The sequence below is a fragment of the Nomascus leucogenys genome, chromosome 11 (genome assembly GCF_006542625.1).
Source record: "Nomascus leucogenys isolate Asia chromosome 11, Asia_NLE_v1, whole genome shotgun sequence".
Classification (NCBI taxonomy): domain Eukaryota; kingdom Metazoa; phylum Chordata; class Mammalia; order Primates; family Hylobatidae; genus Nomascus; species Nomascus leucogenys.
The window spans coordinates 67,042,588-67,058,175 of record NC_044391.1 but is presented as its reverse complement, the minus strand read 5'-3'; positions in this window follow the sequence as shown (position 1 = coordinate 67,058,175).

Below are 15,588 nucleotides of genomic sequence, written 5' to 3'. Positions count from 1 at the left end.
AATGTGAAAGTTTCTTGTGGAACAGAAGTCACAGAGACTGACGAGATGTCTGGTGATAACATTTTCTAAACCAAATATAAGAAGCCCTGCTTTGACTTATAATCTGGTAACAGAGCCCACAGCTGATGTGGGCTGTGCCTCCCTAACCCAGCATATATAACCCCAGCCCCTCCAGAGGAGTTGCAGGTAGAGTCGGAATGGTTCCCCTGCTCCACTTGCTGTGGGCTGTCACCACAATAAGGGCAGGTATTGAGGAAAAGCAGAAGGACTGGAGGCAGGGAAGCCATGAAGCAAGCATTGCTCCTTCCTCCTCTAAAAAAAGGAAAACTTCCCCTGTGAGGTTTCCTGGTTGAATTTATCAGCAAATACCTTAATCAAAGTTCATACTTTAGCAAGGACTCTTCTGAAATTCACTGAATCCAGGGACTGGACATAGGGGAGGCCCTGGGGTGGCAGTGGAGGGTAGGAGTGGCACAACGAAGGAAATAGGCTGATAAGGAGGTAAGGAGGGCACCAGGATACTCTGTCCAGAGTTGGCTGTGCCACAGGTTGCCCTTTCCTCTTGTGTTATCTTGCCCATAGATTCTGTTACAGGAGTTATCTCCCTTTCTCAGAGAAAGAGCTGAGGTGGAGAGGATTTTAGTAGGAGAGTAGTGCATTGATGGTCTCCCCAGAGAAGGAACTGTAGCCAATTGGACTATGTATAGCGTGTGTGTGTGTGTGTGTGTCTGTGTGTGTGTGTGTGTACATACCAATGTGTGCATGTGTGCCTAGGAGCTTGTGTGTTTTGCAACTTCAGCTGATCAGAGGAGCACTTATCTTTAACTACCCAAGTGGTAATGATAATGATGATGGCTAAGATTCACTTGGCTGTTTCTATATGGTGCTGTTCTAGAGGCTTTACATACATTAACTCACTTAATTTTCACAAACACGTTTTGAGCAGGAGCTCTTATAATCCCCACTTTGCAGACAAGAAAATTGATGGACAACATGGTAAAGTAACTTGCCCAAAGTCAGGCAGCCAGCACGGGGCAGAGCCTGGGTTTGAACCCAGACTGCCTGATTCGACTCTGCTTTCTTTGTTTAAAAAAATTTTAATTGATACATAATAATTGTACATATTATGGGGTACATGTGATATTTGGATACATCCATACAATGTGTAATGATCAAATCAGAGTATTCAGGATATTCATCATCTCCAACATTTATCATTGCTTTGTGTAGGGAACATAGAAAATCTCTTCTAGCTATTTTGAAATATACAATAAATTGTTAATTATAGGCACCCTACTGTACTATTGAACACCAGAACTTACTCATTCTATCAAACTAATGTTGATTACCCATTAGTCAATCTCTCTTCATCCCCCTACCCTGACTCTTCCCAACCTGTGGTAACTATCATTCTACTCTCTATCTCCATGAGATCAACTGTTTTAGCTCCCATATATGAGTGAGAACATCTGTTATTTGTCTTTCTGTGCCTGGCTTATTTCAGTTAACATAATGACTCCCAGTTCCATTTATGTTGCCGCAAATAGCAGGATTTCTTTTTTTATGTCTGAATAGTATTCCATTATGTTTATGTACCACATTTTCCTTATTTATTCATCTGTTGATGGACACTTAGGTTGATTCCATACCTTAAGTACTGTGAATAGTGCTACAGTCAACAATAACGATTAGTTATGTTGATTTTTTTTTTTTTTTTTTTGAGATGGAGTCTCGCTCTGTCACCAGGCTGGAGTGCAGTGGCATGACCTCTCGGCTCACTGCAACCTCCGCCCCCCAGGTTCAAGCAATTCTCCTGCCTCAGCCTCCTGAGTAGTGGGATTACAGGTGCACACCACCACACCCAGCTAATGTTTGTATTTTTAGTAGAGGCGGAGTTTCACCATGTTGGCTAGGATGGTCTAAATCTCCTGACCTCATGATCCACCTGCCTCGGCCTCCCAAGTGCTGGGATTACACGCGTGAGCCACTTGTATGTCTTTTTTTGAGAAATATCTATTTATATCCTTTGCTCATGTTTTGATATTGGAATGACATTGCAACTATTTTCTCTCATTCTGCAGATGTCTCTTCACTCTGTTGATTGTTGCCTTTGCTTTGCAGAACTTTTTAGTTTAATATAGTCCCATTTGTCTAGTTTTTTGTTGTCTGTGCTTTTGAGGTCTTAGCCACAATGTCTTTGCTTATACCAATGTCCTGAAGCATTTCCCCTATGTTTTCTTCTAGTAGTGTTATGGTTTTGAATCATACACTCAAGTCTATAATTCATTTTGATTTTTTATATGGTGAGAGACAGGAAATTCATTTCCTTTTTTGGCATATCATTGTCCAGTTTTCCCATCACCTTTTATTGAAGAGGGTGTCCTTTCCCCAATGTATGTTCTTGCCTTTGTCAAAAATCAGTTGGAACCTGATCAACAAAGGGAGACTCCACCTATGCAAATAATTTAAAAAATTAGCTAGGCATAGTGGTCCATGCCTGTGGTCCCAGCTACTTGGGAGTCTGAGGCAAGAAGTATCAGCTGAGCCTGGAAAGTCAAGGCTGCAGTAAGCCGTGATTGTGCCACTGCACTTCAGCCTGGACAAGACAGTGAGACCTGGTCTCAAAAATAAATAAATAAATAAGTTGGCTGTTGATATGGTTTAGCTATGTCCCCACCCAACTCTCATCTTGAATTGTAGCTCCCACATTCCATGGGAGGGACCCAGTGGGAGGTAACTGAATCATGGGGGCAGATGTTTCCCCACCCTTCATGATTCAATTTGGAGGGAAAAGTTTGGAGGGCTCAGAAGAAGACAGGAAAATGTGGAAAAATTTGGAATTTTCTAGAGACTTGTTGAATGGCTTTGCCCAAAACGCTGGTAGTGATGTGGACAACAAAGTCCAGGCGGAGGTGGTCTCAGATGGAAATGAGGAACTTTTTGGGAACTGGAGCAAAGGTGACCCTTGTTATGTTTTAGCAAAAAGACTGGTGGCATTTTGCTCCTGCCCTAGAGATTTGTAGAACTTTGATCTTGAGAGAGGTGATTTAGGATATCTGGCAGAAAAGTTTCTAAGCAGCAAAGCACTCAAGGTGACTTGGGTGCTGTTAAAGGCATTCAGTTTAATAAGGAAAGGAGTGCATAAAAATTCAGAAAATTTGCAGCTTAACAATGTGATAAAAAAGAAAATCCCATTTTCTGAGAAGAAATTCAAGCTGCTGCAGAAATGTGCATAAGTAATGAGAAGCCAAATGTTAATCCCCAAGACAATGGGGAAAATATCTCCAGTGCATGTCAGAGGTCTTCACAGCAGCCCCTCCCATCATTGGCCTGGAGGCCTAGGAGAAAAAAGTGGTTTCATGGGCTGGGAAGGGTCCCCATGCTGCGTACAGTCTAGGGACTTGATGCCCCATGTCCCAGCTGCTCCAGCCATGACTAAAAGGGGTCAAAGTACACCTCAGGCCATGGCTTCAGAGGATGCAAACCCCAGGCCTTGGCAGGTTCCATGTGGTGTTTAGCCACAGAATGTCAATGCACAGAAGTCAAGAATTGGGGTTTGGGAACCTCTGCCTAGATTTCAGAGGTTGTATGGAAATGCCTGGATGCCCAGGCAGAAGTTTGCTGCAGGGGCAGGGCCCTCATGGAGAACCTCTGCAAGAGCAGTGCTGAAGGGAAATGTTGGAGCCGCTACACAGAGTCCCTACTGGGGCACCACCTAGTGGAGCTGTGAGAAGAGGGCCACTTTCCTCCAGAACCCAGAATGGTAGATCCACCACCAGCTTGCACTGTTTACCTGGAAAAGCTGCAGACACTCAATGCTAGCCTGTGATAGCAGCCGGGAAGGAGGCTATACCCTGCAAAGTCACAGGGGCAGAGCTGCCCAAGACGATGGGAGCCCACCTCTTGCATCAGCGTGACCTGGATGTGAGACATGAAGTCAAAGGAGATCATTTTGGAGCTGTAAGATTTGACTGCCCTGCTGGATTTCAGACTTGCATGGGGCCTGTAGCCCCTTGTTTTAGCCAATTTCTCCCATTTGGAATGGCTGTATTTACCCGATACTTGTACATCCACTGTTTCCAGAAAATAACTACCTTGCTTTTGATTTTATAGGATTATAGGTGGGAAGGGACTTGCCTTGTCTCAGATGAGACTTTGGATTGTGGGCTTTTGGGTTAATGCTGAAATCAGTTAAGATTTTGGGGGATTGTTGGGAAGGCATGATTGGTTTTGAAATGTGAGGACATGAGATTTGGGAGGGGCCTGGGGCAGAATCATATGATTTGGTTGTGTCCCTACTCAGCTCTCATCTTGAATTGTAGCTCCCACAATTCCCATGTGTTGTTAGAGGGACCTGGTGGGAGATAATTGAATCATGGGGGTGGGTCTTTCCCTTGTTGTTTTTGTGATAGTGAATAAGTCTCACAAGATCTGATGGTTTCATAAGGGGGAGTTTCCCTGCACAAGCTCTCTCTTTCCCTGCTTCCATCCATGTTAGATGTGACTTGCTCCTCCTTGTTTTCTCCCATGATTGTGAGGCTTCCCCAGCCACGTGGAACTGTAAGTTCATTAAACCTCTTTTTCTTCCCAGTCTCATGCATGTCTTTATCAGCAGCGTGAAAACTAGTAGAGCTGTCAAAAACATGTGGATTTACGTGTGGGTTCTCTAATCTGGGTTCACACATTTATTGATTTGTGTATGTTGAATCATCTTTGCATCCATGAGATGAATCCTACTTGATCATGGTGTATTATCTTTTTGATGTGCTGTTGGAGTTGGTTTGCTAGTATTTTGTCAAGGATGTTTGCATCTATGCTCATTAGGAATGTTAGCCTGTAGTTTTCTTTTTTTTATTGCATCCTTGTATGGTTTTGGTAGCAGAGTAATGCTGGCCCTTAGAATGAGTTAAGAAGAACTCCCTCTTTAGTTTTTTGGTAATGTTTTGAGAAGATTGGTATTAATTCTTCTTTAAAAGTTCTGCAGAATTAATCAGTGGAGGCATCAGTATTGGGCTTTTATTTATTAGAAGACTTATCATTACTGATTCAATCTCATTACTCATTATTGTTCTGTTCATATTTTCTATTTCTTCCTGATTCACCCTTGTTAAATTATATGTATTCAGTAATATATCCATTTCCTCTGAGTTTTCAAGTTTGTTAGCATATAGTTGTTCATAATAGTCTCTGATGATACTTTGTATTTCTCTGGTGTCAGTTGTAATCATTTCTGATTTTGTTTATTGGTGTTCTCTCCTTTCTTGGTTAGTGTAGCTATCAGTTTATCAATTTTGTCTATCTTTTCAGAAAAACAACATCAAGTTTTCTTAATCTTTTTATAGTTGTTTTTTAGTCTCTATTTCATTAAGTTCTGCTCTGACCTTTATTATTTATTTTCTTCTACTAATTCTAAGTTTGGATGTTCTTGCTTTTCTGGTTCCTTGGTGTGGATTGTTAGGTTGCTTATTTGAATCTTTCTACATTTTTGATGTAGGCATTCATTGCCATAAAATTATAGCAATAAGCTCTTAGCTGTGCTTTCAGTGGTTATTCAGGAACATGTTGTTTAATTTCTATGTATATGCACAGTTTTCAAAGTTCCTCTTATTCTTGATTTTTAGCTCTATTCCATTGTAGTCTGAGGAGATACTTGACATAATTTTTATTTTTAAATATTTGTTGAGACTTGTTTCATGTTCTAACATATGGTCTATCCTGGAGAATGCTTTATGCACTGATGAGAAGATATGTATTCTGCAACTGTTGGATAAAATGTTCTATAAATGTTTGTTAGGTCCATTTTTTTTTTAACTTCAGAGGTACATGTGCAGGATGTGCGGGTTTGTTACATAGGTAAATGTTGCCATGGTGGTTTGCTGCACAGATCATCCCATCACCTAGGTATTAAGCCCCGTGTCCATTAGCTATTCTTCCTGATGCTCTCCCTTCCCCCACCCACCCATCCAACAGGGCCCAGTGTGTGTTGTTCCCCACAATGTGTCCGTGTGCTCTCATCATTCGGCTCTCACTTATAAGTGAGAACATGTGGTGTCCGATTTTCTGTTCCTGTGTTAGTTTGCTGAGGATAATGGCTTCCAGCTCCATTCGTGGGCCCATCTGGTTTAAAGTGCAGTTTAAATCCAAAGTTGTTTTGTTGATTTCCTGTCTAAGTGATCTGTCAAATGCTAACAGTGGGATATTGAAGTCCTCAACTGTTATTGTATTGGAGCCTATCTCCCTTTTGAACTAACAATATTTGCTTTATATATCGTGGTGCTCTAGTGTTGGGTGCATATATATTTAGAATTTTTGTATCCTTTTGCTAATTAATCTATTTAACACAATATTATTATATTCTATGTCACTTTTTATTGTTTTATACTTAAAACATGTTTTATCTGATATAAATATACCTACTGCTTGCTTTTGGTTTCCCTTTGTGTGAAGTATTTTTATCCATTCCCTTTACATTCAGTCTATATATGTCTTTACACCTAAGGTAAGTTTCTTGTAAGCAGCATGTAGTCAAGTTTTTTTTTTAATCCATTCAGCCAATTTATCTCTTTTAAGTGGGAATTTAATTCATTTTCATTCAAGGTTACTATTTATAGCTGAGGACTTATTTCTGTCATTTTATTAATTGTTTTCTGGTTGTTTTGTGTATCTTTTTTCCCTTTATTTCTCTTGTGTTGTTTATCATTGAAGTTTGGTGATTTTCTGTAGTGGTAGCATTCGAATTCTTTCTCTGTCTCATTTGTATCTCTGTGAGTTTTACACCGCCAGTGAATTTTATATTTTTGTGTGTTTTCATGGATGTAGATATTGTCCTTTTGCTTCCAGATGTAGGACTCCCTTAACCATTTCTTGTAGGATCGTTCTAGTGATAAATGCCCTCAGTTTTTGCTTATCTGGGAAAGATTATATTTCTCCTTCATTTTTGAAGGACAGCTTTGTTGTCGTCACTGACAGCTTTTTTTTTCCTTTTGGCACTTACATTTATTTATCTGTTTTTATTATACTTTAAGTTCTAGGGTACATGTGCACAACGTGCAGGTTTGTTACATAGGTATACACGTGCCATGTTGGTTTGCTGCACCAACATGGCACATGTAAACTCATCATTTACATTAGGTATTTCTCCTAATGCTGTCCCTCCCCCAGTCCCCCACTCTACAAAAGGTCATGTGGTGTGATGTTCCCCACCCTGTGTCCAAGTGTTCTCATTGTTCAGTTCCCACTTATGAGTGAGAACATGTGGTGTTTGGTTTTCTGTCCTTGTGATAGTTAGCTCAGAATGATGGTTTTCAGCTTCATCCATGTCCCTTCAAAGGACATGAACTAATCTTTCTTATGGCTGCATAGTATTCCATGGTGTATATGTGCCACAGTTTCTTAATCCAGTCTATCATTGATGGACATTTGGGTTAATTCCAAGTCTTTGCTATTGTGAATAGTGCCGCCATAAACATACGTGTGCATATATCTTTATAGTAGCATGATTTATAATCCTTTGGGTATATACCCAGTAATGGGATTGCTGGGTCAAATGGTATTTCTAGTTCCAGATCCTTGAGGAATCACCACACTGTCTTCCACAATGGTTGAGCTAATCTACACTCCCGCCAACAGTGTGAAAGTGGTCCTATTTCTCCACATCCTCTTCAGCCTCTGTTGTTTCCTGACTTTTTAATGGTTACCATTCTAACTGGCATGAGATGGTATCTCATTGTGGTTTTGATTTGCATTTCTCTGATGGCCAGTGATGATGAGCATTTTTTCATGTGTCTATTGGCTGCATAAATGTCTTCTTTTGAGAAGTGTCTGTTCATATCCTTTGCCCACTTTGTGATGGGGTTGTTTCTTTCTTGTAAGTTTGTTTAAGTTTTTTGTAGATTCTGGATATTAGAACTTCGTCAGATGGGTAGATTGCAAAAATTTTCTCCCATTCTGTAGGTTGTCTGTTCACTCTGATGGCAGTTTCTTTTGCCATGCAGAAGTTCTGTAGTTTAATTAGACCCCATTTATCTATTTTGGCTATTGTTGTCATTGCTTTTGGTATTTTAGTCATGAAGTCTTTGCTCATGCCTATGTCCTGAATGGTATTGCCTAGGTTTTCTTCTAGGGTTTTTATGGTTTCAGGTCTAACATTTAAGTGTTTTATCCATCTTGAATTAATTTTTGTGTAAGGTCTAAGGAAGGGATCCAGATTCAGCTTTCTACAAATGGCTAGCCAGTTTTCCCAGCACCATGTATTAAATAGGGAATTCTTTACCCATTTCTTGTTTTTGTCAGGTGTGTCAAAGGTCAGGTGGTTGCAGATGTGTGGTGTTATTTCTGAGGCGTCTGTTCTGTTCCATTGGTTTATATCTCTGTTTTGGTACCAGTACCATGCTGTTTTGGTTACTGTAGCCTTGTGGTATAGTTTGAAGGCAGGTAGCATGATGCCTCCAGCTTTTTTCTTTTTGCTTAGGATTGTCTTGGCAATGCGGGCTCTGTTTTGGTTCCACATGAACTTTAAAGTAGTTTTTTCCAATTCTGTGATGAAAGTCATTGGTAGCTTGATGGGGATGGCATTCAATCTATACGTTACCTTGGGCAGTATGGCCATTTTCACAATATTGATTCTTCCTATCCATGAGCATGGATTGTTCTTCCATTTGTTTGTGTCCTCTTTTATTTCGTTGAGCAGTGGTTTGTAGTTCTCCTTGAAGAGGTCCTTCACATCCCTTGTAGGTTGGATTCTTAGGTATTTTATTCTCTTTGTAGCAATTATGAATGGGAGTTCACTCATGATTTGGCTCTCTGTTTGTCTGTTATTGGTGTATAAGAATGCTTGTGATTTTTGCATATTGATTTTGTATCCTGATACTTTGCTGAAGTTGCTTATCAGCTTAAGGAGATTTTGGGCTGAGATGATAGTGTTTTCTAGATATACAATTATGTCATCTGCAAACAGGGACAATTTGACTTCCTCTTTTCCTAATTGAATATGCTTTATTCCTTTATCTTGCCTGATTGCCCTGGCCAGAACTTCCAACATTATGTTGAATAGGAGGGGTGAGAGAGGGCATCCCTGTCTTGTGCCAGTTTTCAAAGGGAATGCTTCCAGTTTTTGCCCATTCAGTATGATATTGGCTGTGGGTTTGTCATAAATAGCTCTTATTATTTTGAGATGCGTTCCATCAATACCTAGTTTATTGAGACATTTTAGCATGAAGGGCTGTTGAATTTTGTCAAAGGCCTTTTCTGCATCTATTGAGATAATCACGTGGTTTTTGTCATTGGTTCTGTTTATATGCTGGATTATGTTTATTGATTTGTGCATGTTGAACCAGGCTTGCATCCCAGAGATGTAGTCAATTTGATGGTGGTGGATAAGCTTTGTGATGTGCTGCTGGATTCAGTTTGCCAATATTTTATTGAGGAATTTTGCATTGATGTTCATCAGGGATATTGGTCTAAAATTCTCTTTATTTGTTGTGTCTCTGCCAGGGTTTGGTAGCAGGATGATGGTGGCCTCATAAAATGAGTTAGGGAGGATTCCCTCTTTTTCTATTGATTGGAGTAGTTTCAGAAGGAATGGTACCAGCTCCTCTTTGTATCTCTGGTAGAATTCAGCTGTGAATCCATCTGGTCTTGGACTTTTTTTGGTTGGTAGGCTATTGGTTATTGACTCAATTTCAGAGCCTGTTATTGGTCTATACAGAGATTCAATTTCTTCCTGGTTTAGTCTTGGGAGGGTGTATGTGTCCAGGAATTTATTCATTTCTTCTAGATTTTCTAGTTTATTTGTGTAGGGGTGTTTATACTATTCTCTGATGGTAGTTTGTATTTCTGTGGGATCGGTGGTCATATCCCCTTTATCATTCTTTTTTTTTTAATTAATTTTTTTTGCACACAAAAACAATAAACATTTTCTAAAAATACATACAAACAAAAAGATGCGTATCAAACATATTAGGAAGGTTGCACATGGGAAGACGGGGAATAGAAATGGGGAGTGGGAATCAAAATAAATGACAGAGGGACTTTATATGGATCAGTGATAATAACTCAATCCTCTATTTGATGAAGAAGGAGAAGGAAGAGGAAGAAAAAGAAAGTGGGATAAAGGATCAGAAAGGGAGGAAAATAGAAAAAATTAGAGTATCATTCTTTATTGCATCTATTCTTCTCTCTTTTCTTCTTTATTAGTCTTGCTAGAGGTCAATGAATTTTGATGATCTTTTCAAAAAACCAGCTCCTGGATTCATTGATTTTTTGAACGGTTTTTTTGTGTATCTATCTCCTTCAGTTCTGCTCTGATTTTAGTTATTTCTTGCCTTCTGCTAGCTTTTGAATGTGTTTGTTCTTGCTTCTCTAGTTCTTTTAATTGTGATGTTAGGGTGTCAATTTTAGAGCTTTCCTTTTTCTTTTGTGGGCATTTAGTGCTATAAATTTCCCTCTAGACACTGATTTAAGTGTGTCCCAGAGATTCTGGTTCATTGTGTCTTTGTTCTCATTCGTTTCAAAGAACCTCTTTATTTCTGCCTTCATTTCATTACTTACCCAGTAGTCATTCAGGAGCAGATTGTTCCGTTTCCATGCAGTTGTGTGGTTTTTAGTGAGTTTCTTAATCCCGAGTTCTAATTTGATTGCACTGTGATCTGAGAGATGGTTTGTTGTGATTTCTGTTGTTTTACATTTGCTGAGGAATGCTTTACTTCCAACTATGTGGTCAATTTTAGAATAAGTGCAGTGGGGTGCTGAGGAGAATGTATATTCTGTTGATTTGGGGTGGAGAGTTCTGTAGATGTCTATTAGGTCCGCTTGGTCCAGAGCTGAGTATAAGTCCTGGATATCCTTGTTAATCTTCTGTCTCGTTGATCTGTCTAATATTGACAGTGGGGTGTTAAAGCCTCCCATTATTATTGTGTGGGAGTCTAAGTCTCTTTGTAGGTCTCTAAGGACTTGCTCTATGAATCTGGGTGCTCCTGTATTGGGTACACATATATATATATAAGATAGTTAGCTCTTTTTGTTGAATTGATCCCTTTACCATTACGTAATGGCCTTCTTTGTCTCTTTTGATCTTTGTTGGTTTAAAGTCTGTTTTATCAGAGACTAGGATTGCAACCCTTGCTTTTTTTTTGCTTTCCATTTGCTTGCTAGATCTTCCTCTATCCCTTTATTTTGAAGTTATGTGTGTCTCTGCACATGAGATGGGTCTCCTGAATACAGCACACTGATGGGTCTTGAGTCTTTATCCAATTTGCCAGTCTGTGTCTTTCAGTTGGGGCATTTAGCCCATTTACATTTAAGGGTAATATTGTTATATGTGAATTTGATCCTGTCATTATGATGTTAGCTGGTTATTTTGCTCATTAGTTGATGCAGTTTCTTCCTAGGATTGATGGCCTTTACAATTTGGCATGTTTTTGCAGTGGCTGGTACTGGTTGTTCCTTTCCATGTTTAGTGCTTCCTTCAGGAAGCTCTTGTAAGGCAGGCCTGGTGGTGACAAAATCTCTCAGCATTTGCTTGTCTGTAAAGGATTTTATTTCTCCTTCACTTATGAAACTTAGTTTGGCTGGATATAAAATTCTGGGTTGAAAATTCTTTTCTTTCATAATGTTGAATATTAGCCCCCACTCTCTTCTGGCCTGTAGAGTTTCTGCTGAGAGATCTGCTGTTAGTCTGATGGGCTTCCCTTTATGGGTAACCCGACCTTTCTCTCTGGCTGCCCTTAACATTTTTTCCTTCATTTAAACCTTGGTGAATCCGATAATTATTTGTCTTGGGGTTGGTCTTCTCGAGGACAATCTTTGTTGCGTTCTCTGTATTTCCTGAATTTGAATGTTGGCCTGCCTTGCTAGTTTGGTGATGTTCTCCTGAATAATATCCTGAAGAGTGTTTTCCAACTTGGTTCCATTTTCCCTGTCACTTTCAGGTACACCAATGAGACGTAGATTTGGTCTTTTCATATAATTCAGTGTTTCTTGGAGGCTTTATTCATTTCTTTTTACTCCTTTTTCTCTAAACTTCTCTTCTCGCTTTATTTCATTAATTTGATCTTCAGTCATTGATACCTTTTCTTCCACTTGATCGAATTTTCTATTGAAGCTTGTGCATGCATTACGTAGTTCTTGTGCCATGGTTTTCAGCTCCGTCAGCTCATTTAAGTTGTTCTCTACACTGTCTATTCTAGCTAGCCATTCGTCTAATATTTTTTCAAGGTTTTTGGCTTCCTTGCAATGGGTTTGAACAACCTCCTTTAGCTTGGAGAAGTCTGTTATTACCAACTTTCTGAATCCTACTTCTGTCAACTCATCAAACTCATTCTCTGTCCAGCTTTGTTCCGTTGCTGGTGAAGAGCTGCCATCCTTTGGAGGAGAAGAGGTGCTCTGGGTTTTAGACTTTTCAGCTTTTCTGCTCTGGTTTCTCCCCATCTTTGTGGTTTTATCTACCTTTGGTCTTTGATGTTGGTGACCTACAGATGGGGTTTTGGTGTGGATGTTCTTTTTGTTGATGTTGATGTTATTCCTTTCTGTTTGTTAGTTCTCCTTCTAACAGTCAGGTCCCTCAGCTGCAGGCCTGTTGGAGTTTGCTGGAGGTTCTTTCCAGACCCTGTTTGCCCAGGTATCACCAGCAGAGGCTGCAGAACAGCAAATATTGCAGAACAACAAATGTTGCTTCCTGATCCTTCCTCTGGAAGCTTGGTCCCAGAGGGGCACCCACCTGTATGAGGTGACAGTCAGCCCAGTTAGGCTACATGGAGGTCAAGGACCCACTTGAGGAGGCAGTCTGTCTGTTCTCAGAGCTCAAACACCATGCTGGGAGAATCCCTTCTCTCTTCAGAGCTGTCAGACAGGGACGTTTAAGTCTGCAGAGGTTTCTGCTGCCTTTTGTTCAGCTATGCCCTGTCCTCAGAGGTGGAATCAACAGAGGCAGCAGGCCTTGCTGAGGTGCGGTGGGCTCCGCCCAGTTTGAGCTTCCCTGGCTGCTTTGTTTACTTACTCAAGCCTCAGTAATGGCAGACACCCCTACCCCTCCAGGCTGCTGCCTTGCAGGTCAATCTCAGACTCCTGAGTGAGCAGTGAGCAAGACTCCATACATGTGGGACCTGCTGGCCCAGGTGTGGCATATAATCTCTTGGTGTGCCTTTTGCTAAGACCATTGGAAAAAGCTCAGTATTTGGTGGGAATGTCCCATTTTTCCATGTACAGTCTGTCACAGCTTCCCTTGGCTAGGAAAGGGAAATCCCCTGACCCCTTGCACTTCCTGGGTGAGGCAATGCCCCGCCCTGCTTTGGCTTGCCCTCCATGGGCTGCACCTACCGTCCAAACAGTCCCAGTGAGATGAATCAGGTACCTTGATTGGAAACGCAGAAATCACCCTTCTTCTGTGTCAATCACGCTGGGAGCTGCAGACTGGAGCTGTTCCTATTCGACCATCTTGGAATGGCCTTCCTTTGGCACTTTAATATATCATTCCATTCTCTCCTGGCCTGTGAAGTTTCTGCTGAGAATTTGCTGTTAGTCTGATTGGTCTTCCCTTTTCTGTGATTTGACACTTCTTTCTTGCTGTTTTTAAGAGTTCTTTCTTTGTCTTTGACTTTCAACATTTTGATTATAATGTGCATTTAAAAAGACCTTTTTGAGTTCAATTTGTTTGAGGTTCTTTGACTTTGTTGTCTAGATGTTTATATCTGCAAGACTTGAGAATTTTTCACCTATGATTTTGTTAAATAGGTTTTCTGTGCCTTTGTCCATCTCTTTTCTTATGGAACATTACAATTTGATTATTTGGTCACTTTATGGTGTCCCACATGTCACATAGGGTGTCTATGATTTTCCACTCTTTTTCTTTCTTCCTTTCTTCTTTTTTTTTGTCTGACTGAGTTATTTCAAAAGATTTGTCTTCAAGTTCAGAAAGTCTTTCTTCAGCTTAATCTAGTCTATTGTTGAGGTTATCAATTGTATTTTTTATTTTATTTATTGAATTCTTTAGTTCTAGGATTTCTGTTTTTGTTTTTCTTTTTTTAATGACATCTATCTCTTTGGTGAATTGCTTATTCACATAATGAATTGTTTTTCTGCTTTCTTTATATTATTTATCTGTGTTCTCTGGTATCTCACTGGGCTTCTTTATTATTTTAAATTCTGTTTCAGGCATTTCATAAATTTTTTGATGGAACCTGCTACTGGAGAATTATTGTGTTTCTCTGAATTTATGTTTTGTGGCTTTTCATTTTTTTTTTTTTGTACTTACATTGATATCTACTCAATCTGTTATAACAGTCACCTCGTCTAATTTTTTGGTCTGGCTTTCATAGGTAAATATTTTTTCCTGTAGATGTATCTATAGTGTTGGTTGGGTAGGGCACTTTAGCCTTGATTCTGGGTGGATGCAGCAGTGTAATCTCTGTTAATGATTTATTTGGCTGTAGACAGCATCATGTGATTTCCTCAGTGGCTTAGGCTACAATTGTTAGTGGAGGCTGTAATGAGGCTTTGCTGGGGATGGGGATACCAAATGGACCTGTCCTAAGGCCCCAGTAGTGGTGGAAGTAGGCCAACATGCCTTTCCTTGAGCTCTTGGATGCAGTTTTGGCTGGTTCTGGGGGGACAATTATTGGGCCTCAAGGTTGCTTGTTTGTGTACCAGCAATGACAGGTGTAAGTTGGGTGGGTGGGCAGGTTCTTGGACCCCTGGACAGTATGCATGGCATCAGCAATTGCAGTAGTGGTGGCAGGCCAACCCTTAGGCTCCCAGTCAGCATACATTAGCTTCACTGGTGGCAGCAATGGGCTGAGTGGGCCAGTTCTCAGCCCTTGTGGGATGGTGCAGTTGGGTGCTAGTGGTGGTGGTGGCAACATGCTGGGCAGGCCCATCCTCAGGCCCCTGGGATATGTGTGTGTGTGTGTGTGTGTGTGTGTGTGTGTGTGTGTGTGTGTGTCTATGTAGTGGTGGTATGCAGGACGTGACAATCCCCATCCCTCTGGACAGCATGCTTGTGCAGGTGGGAGTTTGAGTAGTACATGTGAGGTGGGCTTGTCCTCAGGCCCCTGATAATATGCTCAGGCACGGGCTGTGGTGGGCAGGGTGGAATGATTTCTAGGCCCCTCAGATAGCATCCTTGGGTGCTGGCAGCAGGCAGTCTGGGCCTGTTATGAGGCCCCTTGATGGTGTAGGCACATATCAGAAGTGGCAGGCAGGGTAGGTTGATCCCCGGGTTCCCAGATGCCACACTCAGGGAATGCAGGGAACTATGTCAGATAGAGTCGGCCTGTCCTCAGGTCCCTCAATGGTGCACACAGGGGCAACTGTGGTGGCTGGGTTTGGGCATTCTTCAGGCTCCTCTATGGTATTGCATGCTGGAATGCTGGCAGCAGGCAGTCTGGGCCTGTGTTAAGCCCCCAGATGCATGTGTCAGATATGACAGGCAGGACAGGTTGATCCCTAGGGCCCTGAACACTTAGGCACTGTAGAGGGTAGCACAGGGCAGGGTAAGCCTGTTCTCAGGTACCCCGATGGTGCACATGGGCCAGGCTGTGGTGGGCAGAGCAAGGCAATCCCTAGGCACCTAGTGGTGGTGGCAGTGAGCAGGGT